Below are 9,007 nucleotides of genomic sequence, written 5' to 3'. Positions count from 1 at the left end.
TTGCATATAAACTTCTGGAGACCGTGGCATTGTTTGCAAACATGCCAGAGAATGCAGCAGATTTTACAAAGGTTTATGAAAACAATATGCTTCATTTTTGTTAGTATAGAAACAGCTTCCAAATTAGCCTCCTGTTAAGAAGAAAGCCCAGAGAGTAGAAGCTAGAAGACTCTGATTCCTTATTCACTATCAGCTGTTGTGAGTCCCTTGTTTCCAAAACCTATGCCATCTTTGGCTGTTTTCTCTCTTGACCATGTAATCAAATGCAAGATCTGCTGCATCTATTTCCATTTTCCTTGTATACCTTCATCATTTCTCCATTTTCATGATTACTATCCTAAATCTGACTCTTACTATCTTTTGCCTTGGTAATTGTTATACGCTCTGCACCTCATTTTTCTTATATGTAGCCTCTAGCCCAAAGATCTGAGGGTATCTTGACTTCACTCACCTACAGTCGTTCTCCACTGCCCACAGAAATAACACAACTCATCAGCCAAGCATTCAAGCTCTCTGTCATCTGGCCCCAGACCTGTTTTCCAAGGCCACTCCCTTTGTGCACGGTTATGTGGAATGCGTCTAGCTGCTCAGTCGTCCCCAGACGTGGCTGTTTTTCCCTGCCATCAGGACTGTTGCTCATGCTGGTGTTTCTGCCAATGCCCAAATCCTATCCAGTGTGGAAAGCTCAAATTTCATCTGCTTCACAAAACCCTGAACCTCACAGCTAAAAGCAATATTTTCCTACTGTGACTGCAGCACTTTATCTGGACCACTTCTTAAATATTTCTCAAAAGCCCTTTAATCCTTCTGAGTCTCTTTTTACTTATTTGTAACAGGGAAACAATAATACCTCCCTAAAAGATGGCTTGTGAAGTAAATAAGATCATACATGTAAAAAGCCCAATACACAGTAGAAAGACTTTTTTTTCGATCTTTCCTTCCTTCTCTCTTTTTCCTTCCTTCCTTCCTTCCTTCTTTTATGTACTTGCTTTCTTGTCCATTATATCTTTGTAATTTCCTTGTGGACAGGGTCCTGTGACTGATAAATTCTTGTTTTTTACACAATTCTTATGGTAAAGTTTTGTACGTGTAAGCACTTGTGTACATGTTTGACATGAAAGGCTGCAGTATTCCTGACTTGCTGTAGAGATTATAATCGAAGTTTAGAAGAAGAGATACAGATCAGAAATCCAATTATTACTTTGATGGCTGAATAGTAATAATAATTATTATTATTATCATAAGTTAAAATTATCCTATTTATTACCCCAAAATTTTCTGGGGAAATCTTTATTATCTTGAGAAATCAGGAGTCAGCTTAGATGAACTGATTTAGGTCAGACAGCTTCTAAGCATTAGGAATGGATTCAGACCAAGTTCTCTCCAGTTTGAAAGCACCTGTTACTCTAGCATTCCAGGATGGGTTAGATTCTCCCTAAGGTCATGTCTGCCTTGTGGCAATCATTGCAGATGGTCCTTCGTTTGTCGCTATTATCTATGTCTCAGGCCACAGGAAGGCATGAAATAGACATGACAGGAAGTTGGTGAGAAGAAATTCTGAACAGAGCGGCTAGGATTGGGTAGACCAGGTCCAAAGAGTAAAGGGAGTAAGCAGGCTCTGGTTATTACCCCATCTGCATTCTTCCTGAGTTCACTTTCAAGACCTAAACCAACACCTGCTGTGGCTGCAACCTTAGGACTGGCACAGGTCAGTGATCCTTTAAAAGGCTAGCATGGATTTCTACTTTTTCTCTTCCCCAGTTCATTTTCTGTTCGTTCTTACTTTTCGTGCGCTCAGTGGTTGCCTTCTCCCCAAGGGATCTTTGGCCCTAAAAAGCTAAATGTTTCTTTTGCCAGTGGTTATTTTCTGTGTCTCTGGTTCTCTTTTAGAGACTCTCCCTTTGATGTTGTTCCATGGGGTGTCCTTCCCTAGTTGCTGTTGAAGGAACAGGAGGTCCTGTTACCACATCCTTACCTCCACCCATCACCCAAGATGGAGGAACAGTTCTTTCTGAGGAATTTGGCTTTGGGACACATTGATTTTACTCTCTTTAGTGGCCTTGAAATGGGAGGGTCAGTGTTTAGAGAGGGAAGAGAGTGAAACTGATGTGCCTGGGACACATAGATGAGAGACTGTGAGCTCCAGGGGAAAAAAGGAGACAGTGTATAGCTACCTTGATTCTTGACAGTTTTCTAGTTGGATTCTAATCCCACAGGAGGCTTAGCTGCTTCTCTAGCTCTGAGTTCTATAAACTAATCCTCTAACCTTTTAATAATTTCTTCCTTTCAGCTTAAACTAACATGAATAGATTCTGTTTGTTACAGCCAAACAATCCTCTGAGAGTTAACTAATTTTTAAACCATTCTTAGAATTCAAGCTTAATTTGCTTTTGCTCAAGATGAGTCACTAATCTATGTTGGGTACCTGTGATTCCATTCTTTATTAGGATCTATAGTTGACCTCTAGGGTGTGTTTCATAGTCCTCAGTGTCTCTTCTACATAACTGCTTATTTATGGAGCTTCACCATTTTAAAAATATTTTGGTTGCAGAGCAAACACATTTCACTTGATCTTTCAATTCTGTGATGGTACGCCTAGGCCAACACTTCTGTTCTTGGAGGTCACACCTTTTCTTTCTTCCTTTCTTTTCCTTGCACCCCTCCCTCCCTCTTCCGCTTCCTCCCCTCCTTCCCTACCTTCCTCTTTTCTTTCTTACTTTCTGTCTCTCTCTCTCCTTCTTTTCTTCCTTCCTTCTTTCTTTCCTTTTTTCCTTCTTTATGATATCAGGGAGAACAGCATAGAATTGGAAACTAGATGGCATCCTTCATCCCACTTTCTGAATCAACTGAGCCCAGTCACCTCACCTCTCAGGGCCTCACTTTAAGTAAAGTGAGGAAACTATACCCGTGTCTCTTCCAGCATGGAAATCCTGTGATTCAATGATTCTGTCCCCATTCTGGAATATACTATGTAATGATAGAAATTACTGGAAAATTTGTTCAGAATACATGTTTTCAAACTTACTTGACCATGAAATACTTTTTAAATGAACACATATTGGTAGAACACCAGCACTAGCTCATGGGATATAGTATGCACTTAGATTAAAAAGGACAAAAAATGTTCTATGGTAATTGCTGCTAGGAATGATGAAAAACAATTCATATTTTAACTCAGTACAGGACCAAAACAATAATACAAATGAAATAGATTGTCATTTTCATGTATATCAGGAAAAATTTTTAAAAGACAACAATAGCTGAAGTAAGGTAGGTTACATAACAAAAAGCAATTAATTTTAAGAGGCAATGTGTATCAATAAAACTAGCAGTTAGATACGACTGAAACATTGATGTTTAGATTCTACCTCATGCATTTATGATTCATTCAATTTCCTGGGTTTCTTTCAATTTCTTCAATGCAAATTCTTGCATGACAATTACACTTACAGAAATCTCTTTAAATACATTAAGTATCTTTTAGAAGATGCAATGTTATTGGAAATTTTTTTCTTGGAACACCTCAAGATTTTGCAGTTTGAGAAAAGCTGGCCTAGGTGAACCTAAATGCCATATAGGTTTCCAATAAGTAGCCAATTTTTCCCCTCCTCTTCCCTCTGTTACCCACATGCTCATGTGCACAGTTATTAAATTAATTTATTCTCTTCTGGACTTTTTTACTCTGTGACACTACATAGATTTTTGTAGCAGTAAGTGTGGCACTGAAATTTTGCAGGCATTGATGGTCCTCATATAGGTTTAATCTTATGTGACTGCGTTATACCCCTTGAGAATAGTTTTGCTGTTTAAGGGATTTTCACTGAAACTAGTATGTATGATTAATGTATAATGCCACCTATGAAGAACTTGGAATATGTACATTAAAAGAATTATAATATGCACTTAATTACTGGTTTGTTTCTTTCATTTATCTTGAGGAAAACTTGATGGCTATGGCATGGCCATTTTGTGACTAATCCCTCATGTAATAAATCTAAGCTTCAATTATCTTGAATGAATTGATCTATTAAAGAAATCTTTTGGCTTAGTGCTGAACTACATTTCCTAGTCAAGGAGCCAAACATCATGAAGAAACTTCCATCAGTGTATAACAGCAGCTTCATCATTTCAGTGTTTTAAATGTCTACCTTCAGGGATAAATATATGGATCCTAGAAACATCAGAGCTTCCAAGATCTCATTGCAAATACTTGAGTGAGTAGGGGTGTACTAGGATGGAGAGATTGCTAATTTCCAAAGGTGGAATTACTGTGTTAAAATATAATGCTGCTTTCAGCAATAAAAGCCCTTACTGGTACAATTTCACTATCTAGAACAAAATTTTATTTGATCCATTAAAAACAAAAGGATGAATGTAGATGCCAACATTGCAGCAATAAGTAATAACTGGAAGCAGCTCCTTATAGCACTTGTTACTAGTATATTTTTCTTACCACTTGTACTAATATTAATTATTGTGGTCTTAATATTGGCTACAGAGAGCATATAGTGTGGTTTAGTGAAGTTGGGCTCACACTTGTAGGCATTCAGAAATGCATATTTTGAGGGCACACACACACACACACTCACACACTTCAATTCAGTGGGAAACTGTGTTTAGTTCAAAGAACAATATGATCAACAATTTAAACTTATATGTGCATCTGTGTCTGCCTGAGTGTTGTAAGAAGGAAAATGATTCTTTTTTCCTTTTTTTCACTGAAATATAATTGGCTCACAATATTATATAGTTTAAGGTGTACAACATAGTGACTTGATTTATCACTTGACATACAAAATGATCACTGCAATAAGTCTAGTTACCATCTGTCACCATGCAGAGTTATTATAATATATTTGGCTATGTTCCTTATGCTGTATATTACATCCTCATGACTTATTTATTATATTATAACTGGAAGTTTGTACCTCTTACTTTCCCTTACATATTTCACTCCTTCCTCTCTGGCAACTGACTGTCCTCTGTATCAGTGAGTCTGTTTTGTTACATTTGTTCATTTATTTTATTTTTAGATTCCACATATAAGTGAAATCATGAAGTTTTTGTCTTTCTCTGTCTTATTTCACTAAGCAAAATACTCTATAGGGCCATCTGATTTTTGCAAATGGCAATATTTCATTCCTTCTTGTGACTGAGTAATATTCCATTGTGTATATATATATATACACCACAGCTTCTTTATTCATTCATCTGTTAACCTAAGCAACACAGGTTGCTTCCATATCTTGACGCTATGTATCTTTTTGAATTAATGTTTTTGTTTTCGTCAGAAAATTACCCAGAAGTAGAACTGCTAGACTATATGGTAGTTCCGATTTTAAGTTTTAAAGAAACCTCCATAATGTTTTCCACAGTGATTATATCAATTTACGTTCCCGCCAACAGTGCATGAAAGTTCTCTTTTCTCCATATCCTTGCCAACACTTATTATTTGTTATCAAAAAGATAACAAATGTTCTGACAGGTGTGAGATAATATCTCACTGTGGTTTTGACTTGCATTTGCCTGATGATTAGTGATGTTCAACATCTTCTCATGTGCCTGTTGTATGTCTTCACAGGGAAAATGTCCGTTCAATTCCTTTGCCCATTTTTAAATCAGGTTGTTCGTTTTTATGCTGTTGAGTTGTTTGAGTTCTTTATATATTTTGGAATATCAGATATATCATTTTCAAGTATCTTCTCTCATTCAGTAGGGGGCCTTTTCATCTTGTTGATAGTTTCCTTTACTGTGCAAAAGCTTCTTATTTTGATGTAGTTGCATTTGTTTATTTTTGCTTTTGTTTCCCTTGTCATAGGTCATACTATGACAAAGAGCATACTGCTTATGCTGTCTTCTAGGAGTCTTATGGTTTCAGGTCCTACATTAATGTCCTTAATTCATTTTGAGTTTATTTTTGTATATGGTGTGATAAAGTAGTCCAGTTTGATTCTTTAACATGCAGCTATCCAGTTTTCCAAACACCATTTATTGAAGAGATTGTCTTTTCCCCATTATATATTCTTGCCTCCTTTGTCATAGAATAATTGGCTTTATAAATGTGGGTTTGTTTCTGATTTCTCTATTCTATTTCATTGCTTTATATGTCTATTTTTGTGCCAGTATTATACTGTTTCTATCATTTAATTAATAAATTAATATTGAGGTATAATCGATTTAAAACATTGTATTAGTTTCAGGGTACAGCAAAGTTATTCAGTTATACATACATATATATTATTCCTTTCTATTATTTTCCATTATAGTTTATTATAAGATATTGAATATAGTTCCCCTGTGCTATACAATAAAACTTTGTTGTTTATTTTATACATGATATTGTGCATCTGTTAATCCCATACTCCCAATTTATCCCTCCCCTACCCCTCCCCCTTTGGTAACCGTAAGTTTGTTTTCTGTCTGTGAGTCTGTTTTTGTTTTGTAAATAAGTTCACTTGTACTGTTTTTTTTAGATTCCACATATAAATGATATCATGTATTTGTCTTTCTCTGTCTGACTTACTTCACTTAGTGTGATACTCTCTAGGTCCATCCATGTTGCTGTAAATTCCATTATTTCATTCTTTTTATGGCTGAGTAATATTCCATTGTAGATGTGTATACCACATCTTTATCCATTCATCTGCTGATGAACATTTAGGTTGCCTCCATATCTTGGCTATTGCAGATAGTTCTGCTATGAATGTTGAGGTGCATATATCTTTTCGAATTAGAGCTTTTTTCTTTTCCAGATATGTGCTCAGGATTATCATTGCTGGATCATATGGTAACTCTATTTTTGTACTATTTTGATTACTCTAGCTTTGTGGTATAGTTTGAAATAAGGGAATGTGATACTTCCAGATTTATTTTTCTTTTTCAAGATCTATTTGAGATCTTTGTGTTTCCATGCAAATTTTAGAATTATTTGTCTAGTTTTGTGAAAAATGTCATTGGTATTTTGATAGGAATTGCATTGAATGTGTAGATTGCTTTGGGTAGTATCATCGTTTTAACAATATAAAGTTTCCAATCCATAAGCATGGTATATCTTTCCATTTCTTAATGTCATCTTTAATTTCTTTCATCAATGTCTTATGGTTTTCCGAGTACATGTATTTTACTTTCTCAGTTAGATTTATTCCTAGGTATTTTATTCTATTTGATGTGATTATAAATGAGATTGTTTCCTTAATTTCTTCTTCTGATGGTTTGTTTTTAGTGCATAGAAACACAACAGACTTTTGAGCACTAATTTTGTATCCTGCAAATTTACTTCATTCATTTATTAGTTCTAGTAGTTTTTTTAGGTGATATCTTTAGGTTTCTCTCTATATACTATCATAATTATAACTAAATTTACCACTTGTTTATAATGAGGGAAGAAAATATGTACCTTAGTTCAAAATCCAACATGTAAATTCTTTCTGGAATAGGATGACATATAAGTAAATAAATAATTTAAAGACATTTAAAAAATAGACTTTATTTTAGAGCATTTTTGGGTTCACATCAAAATTGAGAAGGTACAGAGATTTCCCATATACCCATATACCCACTGTCCCCACTCATGCATAGTCTCCCGCATTATCAACATTATAGAAATTTGGCATCTATAGAAACATCCTGTTGTAGCCAGCCTCCCAGATGGCCTCCAGTGAGCCTCATCTTCTGGTATTCTCACATTTATATTATCCCTCTTCACATTGTACCAGGGTTAATCTCCACTCTCAGTAGAACTTGCCTTGGAATTTTCAGTAACTTTGTTCTCACCAGTACTGTTCTCCTATATGCCTGCCAGTATTTGGTAATCTCTCAAGTAGGAACGCATTTCAGTCAGCAGTACACACCATCCTGTTATGTGCACTCTAGGTTTAGGACAAAGAAGGGTATTGCATTGTTTTGTTTTAGAGACCTTATTTCTAGTTACGTTATAATTATCTGTATGACACAGTAAAAGGAAAGTTAAGAGACCAAAGATTTTATATATGAATATAAGAGTCTGTTTGGGACAAGATTGCTAAATGGCTACAGTTAATACAAAAACTCTAATGGCTGATACCAAGTCTTTCCATTCGTAACCCTTAGAAAAGCTTGACCTCATGTCTGTTATTTTGCATTTTTTGGAGGGGGGAGACTTGAGGGTGGATCTGGTTTCATTCAACCTGTGCATTCACAATGGACCCCACATTTAGATGGGCCCTGTAAATTATGTAACTGGTCCTAGGTGAAAGAGAAGTCCAAAGCAGAGTACAATAGTCAGATGACTGACTTGGTATGTAAATTAAAGCCTGAAAAGTACTGAGAACCAGGGAAAATCTCAATCATGTTAATGATGCTTTCTCTCACGCATTCAACATTTTTTTTTTCCTGTCTGTTTTCAATTTCTAGAACTTTTCAGGTTCCATCACTGTGTCATTATTGGCCCTTTCTTCCCCCATCCAGAGACTTAAAACAGAAGTTCTGATTAAGCATATGCAGTATCCAGAGATTCTCCAGTATCTTTGCCAAGCTGTCATATGAGCATTTGCATACTGTTATATATAAATATGTATTTTAAGTGAATTTTTGTACATTTCTAAGCAAAGAGTATGTAATTTAAAAATCTGCCATTTTCTTTTCAATTTGAGATAAATACATTTTTGTTTAATTACTATTCAAATCACTGTAGCACAAATATTGATGACAAAATTAGAGCTTGCTTTTTAAGTAACCATCAGTCAAAGGAATAAAATGAAATTTTGTTTTCCTCATCTAGTAAGAGTGTAGCTTAACCGTAATTTACTTCGAAAAAGTATACTGTTTTCCAGAAAAAGACAACTTTAAATTATTTGACACATTCAGATTTAAGAAAATGCTTAGTAGCAAATTAACTGTCAAAAGAGATAATATCAGCTTAGATAGGTTGACAGTGGTAAAGATAAAGAGAGAAGGATGGATTCGACCATTAACTGGAAGGTAAAATTGACAAGTCTTTGTGATAGAATGCTTATAGCAATGAAGAGAG

General features: G+C 35.3%; 1 protein-coding gene across 1 annotated transcript in view; it reads left to right on the top strand.

Moving 5' to 3' along the window:
* PDE4D (phosphodiesterase 4D) overlaps positions 1-9,007 on the top strand; it is a 1,019,286-nt gene that overhangs the window by 34,898 nt on the left and 975,381 nt on the right. The window lies entirely within an intron of this gene.

Source organism: Camelus ferus, chromosome 3 (genome assembly GCF_009834535.1).
Source record: "Camelus ferus isolate YT-003-E chromosome 3, BCGSAC_Cfer_1.0, whole genome shotgun sequence".
Taxonomy (NCBI): Eukaryota; Metazoa; Chordata; class Mammalia; order Artiodactyla; family Camelidae; genus Camelus; species Camelus ferus.
Note: the sequence above shows the minus strand (reverse complement) of the source record. Positions and strands in the feature narration are given on the sequence as shown.